This window comes from Oncorhynchus tshawytscha, linkage group LG15 (assembly GCF_018296145.1).
Source record: "Oncorhynchus tshawytscha isolate Ot180627B linkage group LG15, Otsh_v2.0, whole genome shotgun sequence".
NCBI lineage: Eukaryota > Metazoa > Chordata > Actinopteri > Salmoniformes > Salmonidae > Oncorhynchus > Oncorhynchus tshawytscha.
Window position 1 is genome coordinate 3,856,033 of NC_056443.1, and position 18,696 is coordinate 3,874,728.

The 18,696-nt window shown below is 43.8% G+C and overlaps 1 protein-coding gene across 3 annotated transcripts in view; it reads left to right on the forward strand.

Annotated features, from left to right (window-relative positions):
• Positions 1–1,799: 1,799 nt before the first annotated feature.
• si:dkey-97m3.1 (fatty acyl-CoA reductase 1) overlaps positions 1,800–18,696 on the forward strand; it is a 69,045-nt gene continuing 52,148 nt past the window's right edge. Inside the window, exon 1 of one of the 3 annotated variants that reach the window (XM_024445958.2) lies at positions 1,800–2,048. The gene's annotated coding sequence lies outside the window, so the exon portion shown is untranslated. Of the gene's footprint in view, positions 2,049–7,569; positions 7,590–18,696 lie in introns of those variants that run through there. The other 2 variants (XM_024445957.2, XM_042297939.1) reach the window with 2 other exon arrangements.

The following is an 18,696-nucleotide window of genomic DNA, read 5'->3' on the forward strand; positions in this document are numbered from 1 at the left end:
GCTCAGCTGCGAAGTAATAGGCCATACAAGCGCATAGTGTGTAAAAATCGTCTGTCCTCGGTTGCAACACTCACTACCCGAGTTCCAAACTGCCTCTGGAAACAACGTCAGCACAAAAACTGTTCATCAGGAACTACATGAAATTGGTTTCCATGGCCAAGCAGCAACATACAAGTCTAAGATCACCATGTGCAATGCCAAGCGTGGGCTAGAGTGGTGTAAAGCGCGCAGGCCATTGGACTCTGGAGCAGTGGGAACGCGTTCTCTGGAGTGATGAATTACGCTTCACCATCTGGCAGTCCGACGGACGAATCTGGGTTTGGCGTATGCCAGGAGAAAGCTACCTGCCCCAATGCATCAAATCAAATTTTATTTGTCACATGCGCCGAATATAACAGTTGTAGACCTTACAGTGAAATGCTTGCCATGTAGTAGCAGAGAGAACTGTCTATGACTAGGGTGGCTGGAGTCTGGCAATTTTTAGGGCCTTCCTCTGACACCGCCTGGTATAGAGGTCCTGGATGGCAGGAAGCTTGGCCCCAGTCATGTACTGGGCCGAACGCACTACCCTCTGTGGTACCTTGTGGTCGGAGGCTGAGCAGTTGCATAGTGCCAACTGTATAGTTTGGTGGAGTAGAAATAATGGTCTGGGGCTGTTTTCATGGTTCGGGCTAAGAACCCTTTGATCTAGTGAAGGGAAATCTTAACGCTAGAGCATACAATGACATTCTAGACAATTCTGTGCTTACACCTTTGTGGAAACAGTCTGGGGAATGCCTTTTCCTGTTTCAGCATGACAATGCCCCGTGCACAAAGCGAAGTCCATACAGAAATGGTTTGTCGAGATCGGTGTGGAAGAACTTGACTGGCCTGTACAGAGCCCTGACCTCAACCACATAGAACACCTTTGGGATGAATTGGAATGCCGACTGCGAGCCAGGCCTAACCTGTTGGGATGGGTGGAGTCAGATGGATGGAGGCTTGCTCCTTGGCAACCTTAAAGGTGATACACATAGGATTTGTTTGATTTTTTGCATTTGTTTTGAATGCAGCCTAATGCTAGGTGAATTGCAAGATATTTCACAGTGATTTCAATAGTACAATGATTCCCTACACTATTAAGCTCTTGCTTTCTCACATAGACTGAAATTGAGCGAACAGTGTAAAATTTTCGCAACCAGGAAATGACAGAACTATTTCCACTAGATAACACAGCCCCAAAGTCAGAACAGCTTTCCCATTTTGACAACAGATGCTGCTTTGGCAGGAGAAATCAGTAGGAAAATATCACAGCCAATCGCAACACTGTGAAACACTATCATTCCACTATTACTGCATATATATTATGAACATTTTGTGAAATTACAATGCAAAATGAAAAATAAATCCTATGTGTAGCACATTTAAGCATAAAATGACAACTTCTCATGTTCTATAATGAAGTAATTGATAGAACATGTCTTGACGATGGAGATGTGTGAGCTTCCTTCTGAATGAACAATAAGGCATTCATGGGACCACTCAACTGGTTTTCAGTGGTGAGTGTTTAGATGTAGGCTGGTACTTGCAGAAGAATACTTATCACCTGTGGTTGGTTGTTTGTTATCTGTGTCCAATATCCATACAATTCAGTTCACAACCAATGTGTTTGGTTATACAGTGACCTGTGCTGAAGCCTCTCTTTTGTTGCCGACCATCATCAAAAAAACGAAGGATGGCATCCGGAAAGGGGCCGTCTCAGGTGAACCAAAAGAAAAAAGAAAACAACGATTTCCATAACTGAGAAAAGGTGCGTCTCTATCTGTCGGAAACACGCCCTCCAGTTTCTCTCATCCCATATCATCCATAACCACGCTCCTCCTCTGTATTCCGTTGGGAGACATGAGAGAGGCCGGCTGGCGCGGTCTAGGACAGTGAAAGTATTCCACAACGAGACTGTTCGTAGGAGCAGGCAGCAATATCTGCATTCCCCAGGTGAGAGGTGCATGTTTCAGTTCTGGGTCGCAAACCTACAGCCAAAACATACATACAAGGATATCCTATCCAAGGTAAGATTGATTTGACTCGTTTTTCAATTTTTCAAATGACGTTTTGGTGTTAATTGGATAAGAAGGCGCTGGAGTGAAGGACTGAAGGCTGAAGCATCTCTCCATTCTCCAGTCAGATTTGTCTGGGATGGGAACGTAGAAAGCGTGCCCATTTGACGCCTTCGGTTTGTTTAAAAACATGCACATTAGCTTGTTATGATGCACATTTAATTTAGCCTAGCCATATTGTGATCCTTTCATTCATTTCTTAACATGAGTGAGTGCGCGCGAGCTACAGTGCCCGATTCTACCAGCGGCCAGTCAATCCAGAACAGTCGCTTACAGCATATAGCTTTCTTGAATGTGAGGGAGGTCTCTTTGTAAATCCTCAAAATATTTCTGCGTGCGTAAATATTGTTCCTTGTAGGCACACATAGACTAGCTTGCAATAGTCCAAAAGAACGGAATAACTCGGCTAGATAAATGGTGCTGAATAAAAGGAGGCGGAATAAAAACCGGTAAAATGACTCAGATGGAACTGTCATCTTGTTTTATTGTGCAGCGCTTTCTCATGTGGAATCAGCGCTGGCGCTCATTTATTGAGTAATCCGCGAGTGCTCTCTCTGCACGCTGAAAGTGAAGCACGCGTTCTCTATTTTGCGCAACAAGGTTCATAAATTATTGGGGGGGTGTTTTGACAGTATTGTTATGTATGTTGTGCAACTGCCTAAGAATTTATTCCCCAATTAAAATGCCTCAAATTAACAGGAGATAATGTTGGAGATAATGTTGGATATTGCATTATGACAATGTGTGTGTCTTTTGCTATCATTGTCCATTAGAATTATCTAGCATCCACCACTATATTGTGTGGGACTTCCAGTAGTCAGATTTGAATTTGAGTTTATATAGTCCTTTACAACATATCTGAGGTGGCTGACCCTGGATCTTAAGCCTATATTTGCACCTTGATGGGCTCTTATCTTTTGAATGTGTGAGAATCCCTGTTGACCTTATACAACCCTTCAGAGGCGAGGAGAAGGAGAGTGAGGCCCAAATTGACCTCTGCAAGCACCAAATATGTCAGTGTGCTTTGAGCCAGGTGTTGGGGTCCAGAGGTATGTGGTGCGAGAAAATAGCTTGTCACATTATGTCACTTGTCATCAGTTTAAAAAAGAAAGAAAACATAGGAAAGGTAATGTCTTGCGGTGGTTAATAAACAAAGATGTCACTGATAGGTTGAATTATCCTCAGAGACTGGCACTGGCCTATATTTACTTTTTGTTCTGTTAGGAGACCTCAGTGATGATCTGCTCTTGTTCACAGCCAAGTAGTTATGTGTGTGTGAGAATGTGCATGGTGTAGCAACCTGACAGAGTACACTTCATTCCCCTCATAAAAGTCCATGTAAAAGCTGCGCTACATTCTTGTACACTCATTCCAGTAAGGTACGTAGTAATGCAATTTACTGAGAACATTACGCTAGAGATGACCATTGACCCTCTTGACTGAACATTAAGGAAGTCTAAATTACACCCTCAATTTCCAGGGGCATACCCTCTCCATTCCTTTGTGCTCACTGCATTCTCTCTTTCTCTCTTCTTTACTGTCTCTGAGCCCTGCTTCTCCTCCGCCTCACTCTCTCCTCTCTCTCTCCTGCCTCTCCCTCTCTTATTTCTTAGTGTGGAAAGGCAGTGTCGTGTCTTTGGCATCATTAAAGGTGAAGGCTGTTATTTTATCAAATCAATTCTCTGTAATTATTATTACGTGATTAAACTAATCATGTAAATTGAATTAACTAGGAAGTCGGGGCACCATGGAAAATCTTCAGATTACAAAGATATAATTTTCCGAATATAACTCTATGGATATTTTAATATCTGATCAATTAGTCTTCTATTAAGGAATTATTCTTTACCTCACGTCAGTCTCATCTGAACATCATAAATGGTTGGTTATCTGCACAAACCCAGCCTTTACTATAAATCATCCATACACCAATTGGCTTAATCATTTATTTACTAACTAACTAAATAATCACAGAAATGCAGGGAAGGGGGTGTGGACTGAGAAAGAGCGGGAAAGACAAAAGGGATCACTACACACAGTTGATAATTATATTCATTGAAATGATAGTCCTTTGCACATGAACGCTCACTCATTCTGGAATAATCGCAATCGATATATATTACTCCCACATGTCATTGTGATCTTCTCTGTTGGAATCGTCAGTCTGTCTGCTGGAGAGTCAGTTCATCAGAGAGTGGTTGTAGGGTCTATCGGCTGCTCCTGATAGTGTCTGTTGTAATGGATATGTCAGGCGTCCATTATTCTTAGGATAGATGTTTCGGCGGTTGTCGGCATTCGCATCCCAGATTTACATAATTTCTAGCAGCAGACCAGTAATTAGTATCTAAGATTTGCTCTTATTCTGTAGGGTTCGACAGTCTCAGAGTTGAACCATTTCCAGCCGTGTAGCCAATGCTCCACGTGGTATAGTTTTCTAGTTTTGGTACTTAACTATTCGCAATCACAGCTCCCGTTGTGGGTTTGCTTAGTCTGAAGAGGATTTTTTTAGGAGGGGCTTTTATTCGTAACAGTAGAAGGGGGTGGTTCCATGACGCCTGATCATGTCTGTGCTCAGGGGGCGTGGCCGCTGACTAGTTAAACTTTACAGGGAATACAATTCTCTCAAAATTCAAAAGGTTTAACATCACATTACATCATTTCACAAATAGTTTCATCTTTACTCATGAATTTTATACAACAATTAGATGCAAACACCATAATTGAGAAATGTACACATTCAGAGATATAGTTATGCGTGTTTCCTGTCCTTCATGAGGTCACCAAATGAAACACACTCAACATAACTGTCCCTTAAGTGTCCACAGACCCTTCCCACATTCTCACAAGTGGACATGTAGTTTAATTTTCCAATTTTGGGGATTTAGGAGTTCGGTCATGTGAAATCCTTTGTTCACTCTGTGGTCTCTCTCTCTGCATGAAATGGGGGAAGAGAGTCTCCGCCAGGAATTTACGACCTGAGAAAACAGAACCTGGGTGCAGGAGAGAGTGAGAGAGGGGGAAGCCCAGAAAGGGCCACATCATAACAGCAGAATCAGACAGCTTAGTCTCTCTTACTCATTTTACCTCCCCTCTCTCTCTCTCTCTCTTTTTCTCTTGCTCTCTCACTCCCCCCTCTCCTCTAAACAGCCGCTGTGCTTTCTGTCTCGTGCCAAAGTGTGTTTTATTCTCCCGGCGCACTTTGCCACCATGCTCTTGCCCATTGCCAGCAGAGAACAGGGTGGCATGGACATCACAGATGTATCATGGGTGGTTGAGTCTTTCCTCTCCACTTAGATAAGTCCCGTCCTCCTTTCAACTCGTGTTCATTTCTGGAAGTACAAGTTTGGGGTGGAAGAGTTGTGCAACAGCCTCAAAAGCACTTCTAGAAACATCTATGTGTAAAGCAGGTCTGAATCTGTCAAGACCCGTATGGTTAGTCTGGAGACCTGCAGGGGTTTTTGTCAGATGCTTTGTGTTATGCAAACACATCAGGATGCTTGTGGGTGGATGGATATTTGGGGGAGTTTTGTGGAATAAAGCTCATGTGATGAGGCGCGCTGTAACTGTAGGTTGTGCTGTAAGTGTTCTGGACCTGAGGGGAAAAGGAAAAATACACCTGTTGAGAATCAGAGATATTCCATTGTATGAACTCCTCAACTATGTAACCGTAAATAACCTCCTCAAACAGATAGTCAGAAGTTGCTAAATCCATTTTTGGAGTTATACATTAATGATATGTATCCATTGAGCTTAGTTCAACTGCTCTGTCAAGCATTTCGCTACACTCGCCAAGCATTTCGCTACACTCGCATTAACATCTGCTAACCATGTGTATGTGACAAATAAAATTTGATTTGATTTGATTTGAACTGTCGTATCCCATTAGAATTCAAAATATGAGCTTTTTTTACTCCAATGTTTGTAAACAGTAAATATGAACAAACACTGTATATCTTAAACAACTTCGGAACCCCTCGACAACATTCCACTGAAAAGGCAGAGCGCGAAATTCAAAAATATTTTTTAGAAATATGTAACCTTCATACATTCACAAGTGCAATACACTTCTTGGTAATCTACCCATCGTGTCCGATTTCAAAAAGGCTTTACAGCGAAAACACACCATATGATTATGTTAGGTCAGAGCCTAGTCACAAAAACACGCACAGCCATTTTCCAGCCAAAGAGAGGAGTCACAAAAAGCAGAAGTAGAGATAAAATTAATCACTAACCTTTGATGATCTTCATCAGATGGCACTCATAGGACTTCATGTTACACAATACATGTATGTTTTGTTCAATAAAGTTCATATTTATATACAAAAATCTCAGTTTACATTGGCGCTTTATGGTCAGTAATGTTGTGCTTCAAAAACATCCGGCAAATTTTCAGAGAGCCACATCAATTTACAGAAATACTCATAATAAACTTTGATAAAAGACACAACTATTATGCACAGAATTATAGATATACTTCTCCTTAATGCAACCGCTGTGTTTTCAAAAAAGCTTTATGGAAAAAGCAAACCATGCAATAATCTGAGTACGGCGCTCAGACACAAAAACAAGCTATGCAGATACCCGCCATGTTGTGGAGTCAGTAAAAGTCAGAAATAGCGTTATAAATATTCACTTACCTTTGATGATCTTCATCAGAATGCACTCCCAGGAATCCCAGTTCCACAATAAATGTTTGTTTTGTTTGATAAAGTCCATAATTTATGTCCAAATGCCTCCTTTTGTGAGGACGTTTGGTAAACAAATCCAAATTCACTAGGCGCGGGCAAGTCCAGGTGAAAGTTCAGTCGAAAAGTTTAAAAAAAGTTATATTACAGTTCATAGAAACATGTTAAAAAAACATGCTTAAAACGGATGGTCAGTCCTTAAATCCATAGCTCTGTCTTTGAATTTGAGACTGGTTACATTGCTCCAGCCCTATCCCCCTGCTTTTTACCCACACAGTGGTGGGGAGACGCTTTGTTGTTATTTTAACTGCTGATTGCTACTTTTAATGACCACTAAAAACGTGCTGAAGAAAAGGTAGACCTCAAACGTTAACAGTCTCATGTGTTGAATGCAAGGACCTGCTGTTGGGATTGTCTATGAAGTGAATGAATAATGTAGGGAAATGCATAGGTAAGGAGAAGTGTAGTCTAATGTGTTTCCTGTGATGGGTTGAAGAGGTCAGGCACAGGAGCTATGTTAATGGGACTTGATGGTGCACTTCACCCCTAGACAATACAAACACATTAGCAATGGGAAAGGAAACCATTTAGGCTACTTGCTTTGTAGGATGTTTATTACTGCTTTAGTTAACTTATTAGAGGCATATCTGTGATACCATTACTTAAACTTTGCTTCTGTTCCAATACAGTCCCATAATTAGTGTGACCATGTAATCTATTTAACTGGTTGATCTGGTTCTGTGTTTTTGGTTCTGTGTGATTTGTGGAGATGCTAATCCTGTCATGGAGAGAGTTGGCACAGCAGGATGTGAGTAACACTAAACACACACTCTGTTAAATATGGCCCTATTCCCACTACGAGTGCTGAAGGAGAGTCTGAGGAACAGAGTGGCCAAAGAGATTTCTACTTTTTAATTCACACTACATGCATTCTTGGTCCGCAGCTCAAATTGACCGTAAATATCAAAGTAGCCACTAAGTTAAACAAAAATTATTTAATAATCCAAGCAACTTTTCTAATTAAACATATTACAATATTGAATAATGCAACCAAATCATGTGCAGATCCTTTTTACGATGTATCGTATCATATCGTTGTACCTGAACCAAAACTCCAGTATTTTTCCTTCATAGCTTTCTCTTCATCTTCTTTTAAAATAGGGAGCCAATTAGTTTTATTATGGCTCTCTCTTGTCCCTCTGAGCAATATGTTGGAAACACATAGTCGCAATAAAATCCTGTTATTGAATCATAATACATATAGAATCGAAAGAATCGCACTACATATCGTATCGGCACCTAAGCATCATGATAAAATTGTATCGTGAGGTCCCTGGCAATTCCCAGCCCTACAATTAAAGGGTTCACTTTCTCGTCCGTACACATTAAATTAGCTCACAATACATAGCTAACTCCTGCTAGCTAGCTAACTAACAACATGCTTAATGATCAAGTAATGTTAGCATATCAATAATGAATGTTTACCCCACCCATAGGAATATAAAAGTACAGTAACGTTATACAGTATTCTTCCTATTATAATTTGCAAAAGAACAATATAGGAGGAAGGTTGAATCCTATTACACCGGCTCCGACGCTCGTCGTATGTGGCAAGGCTTGCAGGCGATAATGGATTACAAAGGGAAACCCAGCCATGAGTTGCCCAGCTATGCAGAACTCCCAAATTAGGAATATAACACTGTGCCTCGAATGAAAACCCTTTTTTCTGGATGACTGTCTGATCTCGCTCTGCATGGCTGATGTGAGCCAATCATTTGAACAGGTTAACAATCACAAGGCTGCCGGGCCAGACGGAATATCAGGGCGCGTTCTCGAAGCATGCGCAGACCAGCTGGCAAGTGTCTTCACAGACATTTTCAATCTCTCGTTGGCCCAGTCTGTAACCCCAACATGTTTCAAGCTGGCCACCAATTTGCATACCACCCCAACAGATGCACAGATGACGCAATTTCAATTTCACTTCACACTGCCCTCTCCCACCTGAAGAAAAGAAGAAATAACTATGTGAGAATACTGCTCATAGACTAGAGCTCAGCGTTCAACACCATAGTCCCCTCCAACCACATCACCAAGCTAGGGACCCTAGGACTGAACCCCTCCTTCTGCAACTGGATCCAAGACTTCCTGACGGGACGGCCCCAGGAGACGAGGGTCTCCTGACGAGGGTCTCCTGATCGTGGACTATAGGAGAAAGAGGGGAGAGGACGCCCCCATCCACATCGAAGTGGCTGGTGTGGAACAGGTAAAGTGCTTCAAGTTCCTTGGCTTCCACATCACTAAGGACATGGTCCACACACACCCGCACAGTCCTGAAGAGGGCACGGCATCACCTCTTCCCCCTCAGGAAGCTGAAAAGATTTGGCTTTTGTCCGGATCCTCTACAGCTGCACCATCGAGAGCATCTTGACTGGCTGCATCACCGCTTGGTATGGCAAATGTACTGCCCTTGACCGCAAAGCACTACAGAGGGTGGTGCAGACTGCCCAGTGCATCACTAGGGCCAAGCTCCTTGCCATCCAGGACCTCTACATCAGGTGGTGTCAGAGGAAGGCCTGAAAAATTCAGAGACAGGCTCCGAGACAGCTTCTACCTCCAAGCCATAAGACTGCTAAATGTCCAGACTGCTAAATAGTCAATTAATGGTACCCCAAACTATCTGCACTCTCTATCTTGCACTGACACTATGCACATTCACACAGGCCTGGGCAACTCCAGTCCTCGGGGACCTGATTGGTGTTACACTATTCCCCCATCCCTAGCAAACACACCTGCTTTAAACTAAATGCATTTTTAACTGAAGATCATGATTAGTTGATTATTGGAGTCAGGTGTGTTAGCTGGGGACAGAACAAAACTGTGACACCAATCAGGCCCCTGAGGCCTGGAGTTGCCCAGGCCTGCCAGACTAGACTTTATATGTGACTCACCACCTGGATTCGGTCTTATGTAGCAAAATTTGAAATTGTGTTTTTTTACATTTGATAAAAGTAGAGACTCAGAGCTACAAAATGGTATATCATATACTGCATTTTTTAGGAACTCCGGGAAAGTAATTCTGCTTTGAAAGTTGATACACTTGTAAACTCACTTTTGAGAAAATGGCCTTTGAATGTTTTGGTATGCAGTGAAGAGCTCTTCTTTGTCTATACACCTTCTTAAGCTTTAACCCCACCCATCTCGTTTCGCTCTTGGAGCGTTCAGAGTGCACACTTGACTGATGATTTGTTTACCTCTGGATAACATGAAAACAGCCTAACCAGCTCCGCTGGCAATAATTTCATTACGCTGTTTTGCCGACGTTTACTGACACCCACCATATTCAACGGGTGTTGTACACTTTAGACATGTAGCTAGCTAGGTAAACAATGACCCTAGCTAGGTAAACAACATGTAAGATCACACACGTCACGAAACGTTAGCTAAAAAGCCAGCCAGCTAACGTTAGCTAGTTAAACAACAATGAACACAGTGCCAAATCATGTCGTTACTACCCTGCATGAATCTGCTGGGAGCTAACCAACCAGGTTCAATGTTAGCTAGCTAACATTAGGCTCTAACTAGCAAAGCAAACGGCTCTGGGATACGAATAATAACATCAGCTAGGGAGACAGCCAGCTAACGTTAGCTAGCTAGCTAACAGTACAGTTTAGCTTGAAATTAAACCACTTTCTGTCAAAATTAGAAACATGTCATATCTGAAAATGTAGCTAGGTAACACTAGACTATCTTACCCTTATACATCATCATGCATGATGGAGATGTCTCCCTGTCACGGATGCCATGCCACGGTTGTCCTTAGTTTGAAGATATAATACGGAGACAGGTGTTTTCTCCATCTCTTTAGCTACCATGCTCTAATTCCACTGATTTCAAAACTTGATCCTCCGGAAAGTGGAGAGCAACACAGTTTCACTACACAATACTTTTTTTTTAAGCTGCGTTTGACAGGATAACTAACACAGACTGACCAGCTCAAATAGACAGAAGCCCTCTATATGGCAGACCAATCCGAACTCCTCTCTCGACATGTCCAGCCCACTCATTATCTCAGCCAATCATGGCTCGTGGGAAGGTTGCTGACTTTTTCTATGGCTTAACCAACAAAGCTTGTAATTTAATAATTGTATTCATATTTACAGATGGCATACAAGTTTGTTATTAAGGCACATGAAAGTTCATATGTTCCAGAAGGCATTTCTGCAAAAAAACGGCATTATTTATTAAATTTTTTTAAACGTTAAAATGGCTCTCCTGTGAATTTGTGACTTGCGACATACTCCTAGTTTCCTGAAACTGGTCACATATACACACCATATACACACTCACTCACACACTACATTGACACTCCCACACAAAACTCCCACACATTCACATATACTTCATACGCACACGCACACATAACACACACACGCAGATTGACCCAACACAAACACACATACATACACATTACACACATGCACATTCATACACTTTTACACTCTTAATTTGCTAATGATACTCTGTTCTTTATTATGCCTAGTCACTTTACCCTGCGTCAAATTCCTCGTACCTCTGAACATTGATCTGGTACTGGTACTCCCTGTATATAGCTTAATTCTTGTGTATTTTATTTTACTCCTCTTGTGTTGCTATTTTTAGTTTTCAACTCTGCGTTGTTGGGAAGGGCTCGTAATCATTCATTTGACTGTAAATTCTACACAAGTTGTATTTGGGCGTATGTGACAAATACAATTTGATTTGATATAGGCTACATAGCTAGGTAACGTTAGCTAGCAAGCTAGCTTGCGAAACAATATAATTTCTTAACTCTCATATAAACGTGATGGCTGTAGCTGAATTCTGACGTTTAGCTTAACCATAGCTTAGGTTTACACTAGCTAGCGTATTAGAGTTATCTTAGAACAAACCAGGCTTAATTTGATCAATATCATGGAAGTCATTATATGAGGTAAAACGTTGATAATTCAGAGTTGCTTCCTAGCCTGGACCTCGTTGGCTCAGTGCAGTCAAGCAAAAACAAAACAACAACTGAGATTTGAGCCTACGGCGACAATTTCAGAATGTATTTTAGGTAAAAACTCAATAAAACAAGTCTTAGAAATAAGGTAAATGTCTGTACATTTCAGCTGTTTCAAAAACATTGCTATGCTATTACAATTTTTACTGTAAGAGGGTTGGCTCAATGAGACAATTGTGTTTACACTGCCCTGCTTAGAGGGGGGAAACTTTAAGGGAGAGTGTCGTGCCCTACCTCTGGAGGTAGCAGTCGAGAAGTGACAAGTTCGCAAGTTTAGATTGCAGTATATAGAAGACAATTATTGTGAAAAGTCTTATAAGTCTGAAGACCCTCTTATAAGGAAACATTTTGTCATGAGTTCAAAAAGAATGAAGGAAGGATCATTAAATAGTATTAGAGCAAGATAAATAGACAGAATAGAAGAGAAAAGAAGCAGAGGAAAATACCAAGAAGAAAGGAGGAGAAGAAATGAGGCAGAGGAAAGAGGAAGGAAACTAAATGCTGTTCTTGCACCTGACCCACATCCCTCATGGGAGACCCAGATTCCGCTGTGTCACCACTAAAGGCCATTGTACCCGGTCCCTGTATTTATGAGCAGGGGAGGCAAGGGATCAAGGAGGGGACCTGTCAGACCTCAAGGATGAATGGCCTTCGGATGGGAAGGTGAGACGGGGGCGGGGGGCTGCCCAGCTGCCTGACACACTGTTAACCATTCATTTGATGGAACATTTACGCCTCAAAGCAGGGATATAAATTCAACACTAGCTGCCTCCCTATGATGTCTGTGAACCTGTTGGCTGTTTCAGACCAGAGCCGTGTTGTGGGAGCTGGGAAAAAACAGGGTCGCGTTTGACATTTTCTGAACCGTAGAAGGACACGGGTATTCTGTTTACAGAATATCATAAAGCATCATTGAGAAGAGGTACTGATTTTCCATCTCTAGACTGGGTTAAATGGGTTAATAGAGGGAATGGAGACCAATACAATAATGTGTGTGTGTGTGTGTGTGTGTGTGTGTGTGTGTGTGTGTGTGTGTGTGTGTGTGTGTGTGTGTGTGTGTGTGTGTGTGTGTGTGTGTGTGTGCGCGTGCGCGTGCGCGTGCGTGCCTGCCTGAGTTATGAGACTGTTTAAATGTCGGCGGTGATGTTATCCCAAAGGATGGCTATAGGCCAGTATGCTATAGGCTAACGCTGCTCACAGCTTCTCTAAAGATAGAGCCACTCAGTCCATGTGACGACACACGCAAGGGTTTGACATCCTTGTGAATGTCTCAAGAATGTCTTACTCTCACCTGAATGTCTCAAGAATGTCTTACTCTCACCTGAATGGACATAAAAAATATTCCTTTGTGAAATGTTCTCCTGTGAAAGAAGAATAGTCCTACATCTCCCTTGATATCTGTGAGCTTTTCTAGGTTGTACCTGTACTTTACAGATGGTTGTGTGGATGATACATGTTAGAACATCTTGTCTATGTTTGTTGGATGCATCCAGGGAGATTTTCGTCTTGTGTGCAGAGTTCATGGAAGGAAATAAATATTTTACAATACTGTAATCTGCCTGGGAGTGGTATATCATTTCCCCTTAATCTAACCCAGGGATGGGCAAATCCAGTCCTCGGGGGCCTGATTGGTGTCACAGTTTCGCCCCAGCTAACACACCTGACTACAAAAATCAACTAATCATGGTTTTCAGTTTAGAATGCAATTTGTTTAATGAGCTGTGTTTTCTAGGGATGGGGTAAAAGTGTGAAACCTCTCTGGACCCCAAGGACTGGAGTTGCCCATCCCTGATCTAGCCTAACTCCCTTCCTGCTTTTTACCATCTGAAGCCTCCCAACTTGAGCTAAGAGTTTTCTTCTGGACTAGGATTGTGGTCCCGGTTCTTACTTTCAACCCTCTATTTCCATTGTACCTATTAGGTACCTGGTGACTTGGCCCATGGTCACAATGTAAGACCAATAGATGGAATACAGGCAGCTTGTCAATGACACCCAATGTTTGTTCATGATAGACCGTGCTGGCAGCGATCAAGGCCCCTCCATCATTTAGTGTGTAGTAGTACGTTGATGTGTTGTTGTGCACATGTCCATGTCCCTCCATCTCCTGTTCACTGTAACGTGACTCTCCACTCAATGCTTGATTAAACTAATCAGTCTGCCTGGGTCACGACTCCTGACCTCAGTCTGGTCTCATGATTACTCAGGGCCTGTCACTCAAGTCAAGGCTGGAAATAGACTTCACTTTCATGCATCCTTCATGTCAATAGCAGAAATCTATCATATAGGCATCAGTTGACAGGGAGAAATGGAATAAGTGAATTATTGATCAGTCACCCCAGATCTAAAAGGACTTGATTTGAAGCTCCTGCAGTGATGCAGGAAACATTGAGAAGTCGGTGGTTATGGCTGCAACGATATCCCTTTTTCAACATTAGGGGATTGAGTCACTGGCCCACAGTCCCAGCCTGTGATGAATGGGTTCTAACTAAGCAGCCCCCTGTTAGCCTGACATGCTAACTGTTCACCATCTTAGTAATGAGTCTTTGGTGTGAATTTGGGCCTGTTCCCATCAGCATCTTGTCTCTGTGTGGCAGCCTAGGGACAGGTGGGACTGGGCCGCCAACACCTTGGTAATGACTGCTCAAACTAGTTATTACACACAGCAGGATGTTCTACTGGTGACTCCCCACTTCCTGATGTGATGTAGGACCAAGACTATTCCTGTGTTTGCTGTAGCATGGTTTAATTATGTAATGCCTGTAAAAGGCATGCAGGGTTTAATTTTTTTTTTATGTCACTGTGTGTGTGTGTGTGTGTGTGTGTGTGTGTGTGTGTGTGTGTGTGTGTGTGTGTGTGTGTGTGTGTGTGTGTGTGTGTGTGTGTGTGTGTGTGTGTGTGTGTGTGTGTGTGTGTGTGAGAACAGGACTACCAGAGTGTGTGTGAGAACAGGACTACCAGAGTGTGTGTAAGAACAGGACTACCAGAGTGTGTGTGAGAACAGGACTACCAGAGTGTGTGTGAGAACAGGACTACCAGAGTGTGTGTGAGAACAGGACTACCAGAGTGTGTGTGAGAACAGGACTACCAGAGTGTGTGTGAGAACAGGACTACCAGAGTGTGTGTGAGAACAGGACTACCAGAGTGTGTGTGAGAACAGGACTACCAGAGTGTGTGTGTGAACAGGACTACCAGAGTGTGTGTGAGAACATGACTACCAGAGTGTGTGTGAGAACAGGACTACCAGAGTGTGTGTGAGAACAGGACTACCAGAGTGTGTGTGAGAACAGGACTACCAGAGTGTGTGTGAGAACAGGACTACCAGAGTGTGTGTGAGAACAGGACTACCAGAGTGTGTGTGAGAACAGGACTACCAGAGTGTGTGTGAGAACAGGACTACCAGAGTGTGTGTGAGAACAGGACTACCAAAGTGTGTGTGAGAACAGGACTACCAGAGTGTGTGTGAGAACAGGACTACCAAAGTGTGTGTGAGAACAGGACTACCAAAGTGTGTGTGAGAACAGGACTACCAGAGCGTGTGTGAGAACAGGACTACCAGAGTGTGTGTGAGAACAGGGCTACCAAAGTGTGTGTGAGAACAGGACTACCAGAGTGTGTGTGAGAACAGGACTACCAGAGTGTGTGTGAGAACAGGACTACCAGAGCGTGTGTGGACAGGACTACCAGAGCGTGTGTGGACAGAACTACCAGAGCGTGTGTGGACAGGACTACCAGAGCGTGTGTGGACAGGACTACCAGAGCGTGTGTGGACAGGACTACCAGTGCGTGTGTGGACAGGACTACCAGTGCGTGTGTGGACAGGACTACCAGTGCATGTGTGGACAGGACTACCAGTGCGTGTGTGGACAGGACTACCAGTGCGTGTGTGGACAGGACTACTAGAGCGTGTGTGGACAGGACAACCAGAGCGTGTGTGGACAGGACTACCAGTGCGTGTGTGGACAGGACTACCAGTGCGTGTGTGGACAGGACTACCAGTGCGTGTGTGGACAGGACTACCAGTGCGTGTGTGGACAGGACTACCAGTGCGTGTGTGGACAGGACTACCAGTGCGTGTGTGGACAGGACTACCAGTGCGTGTGTGGACAGGACTACCAGTGCGTGTGTGGACAGGACTACCAGAGCGTGTGTGGACAGGACTACCAGAGCGTGTGTGGACAGGACTACCAGTGCGTGTGTGGACAGGACTACCAGTGCGTGTGTGGACAGGACTACCAGTGCGTGTGTGGACAGGACTACCAGTGCGTGTGTGGACAGGACTACCAGTGCGTGTGTGGACAGGACTACCAGTGCGTGTGTGGACAGGACTACCAGTGCGTGTGTGGACAGGACTACCGTGTGTGGACAGGTATACCAGTGCGTGTGTGGACAGGACCAGTGCGTGTGTGGACAGGACTACCAGTGCGTGTGTGGACAGGACTACCAGTGCGTGTGTGGACAGGTATACCAGTGCGTGTGTGGACAGGACTACCAGTGCGTGTGTGGACAGGACTACCAGAGCGTGTGTGGACAGGACTACCAGTGCGTGTGTGGACAGGACTACCAGTGCGTGTGTGGACAGGACTACCAGTGCGTGTGTGGACAGGACTACCAGTGCGTGTGTGGACAGGACTACCAGTGCGTGTGTGGACAGGACTACCAGTGCGTGTGTGTATTTTCATGGGATCACATCATTTTGGTCTGTGTGGCTTTCAATATGTCATGCGATTGAGTGGATGTGTCCATTACTAAAATACGTGAACATATAGGCTTGTATTTTACTCTATGTATGATATATTATTACTGTCATATTCAATATTTTAACATGATTAAACACTAAACGTTATACCCACACTTTAGGCAGGTTGCCTTTAGAATGGACACAGATATCCTGGATTATATACGCTAATGAGCAAGGAAGCTGTGGTAGCTGTCACTCACCATATAGGAGCTTTGGACTGATGCCAAGGTGCCATGATATCCTGTGCCTGGCCTGTCTGACCCAGACCAGGGTGATGCAGTACAGTGAGCAGAGGCCAGGTCTGGGTCCGGACCAAAGGCAAATAGACACCATGTACCCAGCCTCTGTCACTCACTGTCAGGGGTAGTGTAATTACAGAATCCTTTAGATCACAGATAACGTAACGATATACACACATTCAATCTACCAGTGCATGAGTTCCATAGAGGACACCTGAATCTGACAGTCGGCTTGTGGAAACAGCAAAGTGAGAGTCTATGGGCCAAGCACCATACTGGAAATGTGACGTCATAAAAGAACAACCGTCTCGATAGCCCAGGTTTACTGTGTATCTATAGAGTGGAGGGAGAACTAGAAAGGAAATTACTCAATTAAATTAATTATTACATTAAATTAATCACATATAGGCTTATAAAAGAAAGAGCTTAAAGCTTTTTGCACAGCTAATGCAATTAAATCAAACTATTTTGGCAATTAAACGCCCACACATGCAAGGCAACAAAAAACTAAGCAGGAAAAACTCCTGACAGAATGTTTGTGTGGTGTAAATAATATAATGCCATCTCCAACGAGAGCCCTTGACTGTCATTTATTGGTGAAAGGCTTTTGTGGATTGCTTTGTGTTTTGACCTCAAAGTGATGTTTGTTTACACTATTATGACCTAGATAGCAGGAAGTAGAGGCTGCTGTTACATGTAAGGATGATGCATCATTGAAAAAGGCCCAAGACATGGATGCTTCAGCAACAGTGGAGGGTTGTGTCTGGGTTACTGACACTGTTGTGTCTCCTGGGAATGGTGAATGGCCAGCATTGGATTGTCAGTGAATGTCATACTAACCTGTTGGCGGTCCACTGAATTTCCACCATCTTGAAATTGATGTGGGTCCTGGGCTGAAAACCAACTCATTGTGCTTCTTAGTTTGCTTGTTAGCGTTCTCATGTAGCTTCTATTCCCTCTAGTCATACGCAGGCTAAACCACAGGGTTATGTTCATCCATCTTTCTTTCTTTAAGGTGTAATTTGTTGAAGCGTTAATCACTGCTTTAATCTAATGACCAGTATAATTCTCCATCATCCACCCCCTCAGGCCAAAGAGCACCGTATAGCAACACAGAGAAAGGAACAACTCATTTCCTCTTTTGGCCAAACCAGTAGGCCTGCAAAACGAAGGAAAGTAGCTTTTCCGAATGCCAGCCCTCATTCACAAGGCTGTACCCTACTCATCCTTCCCAGTAAACGTTGTGCCTCATGAAAACAGTAATCATCGTTCATCATCAATGTCACCCCATCTTAATCTCTAAACAGAGCTCTGTGTTTGACCCATTAGCCAACAACAGACAGGCAGACTGACAGTCTGCGACTGTGGAATAGTTGGGCTCCTAAGTAGGGCACGGCTCCTATGTACTTCACGGGTTCCAGGGAGTGCACAATGCCAGGTTGTTGGATGAGATAGGGCTGTTGGCAGCCGGTGCCCGCTGCTGCCTGAAACCCAGGTGGTTGGCGCAGATATGTTTACTGTTGTGGGTGGTGCTCTTTGGTTGAGCAGCCTCCAAGGCCTGGGTTCTCAGGGGAGAGTGGCTGTTTTTACTGTTGTGGGTGGTGTTCTTTGGTTGAGCAGCCTCCAAGGCCTGGGTTCTCAGGGGAGAGTGGCTGTTTTTACTGTTGTGGGTGGTGTTCTTTGGTTGAGCAGCCTCCAAGGCCTGGGTTCTCAGGGGAGAGTGGCTGTTTTTACTGTTGTGGGTGGTGTTCTGAGCAGCCTCCAAGGCCTGGGTTCTCAGGGGAGAGTGGCTGTGTTTACTGTTGTGGGTGGTGCTCTTTGGTTGAGCAGCCTCCAAGGCCTGGGTTCTCAGGGGAGAGTGGCTGTTTTTACTGTTGTGGGTGGTGTTCTTTGGTTGAGC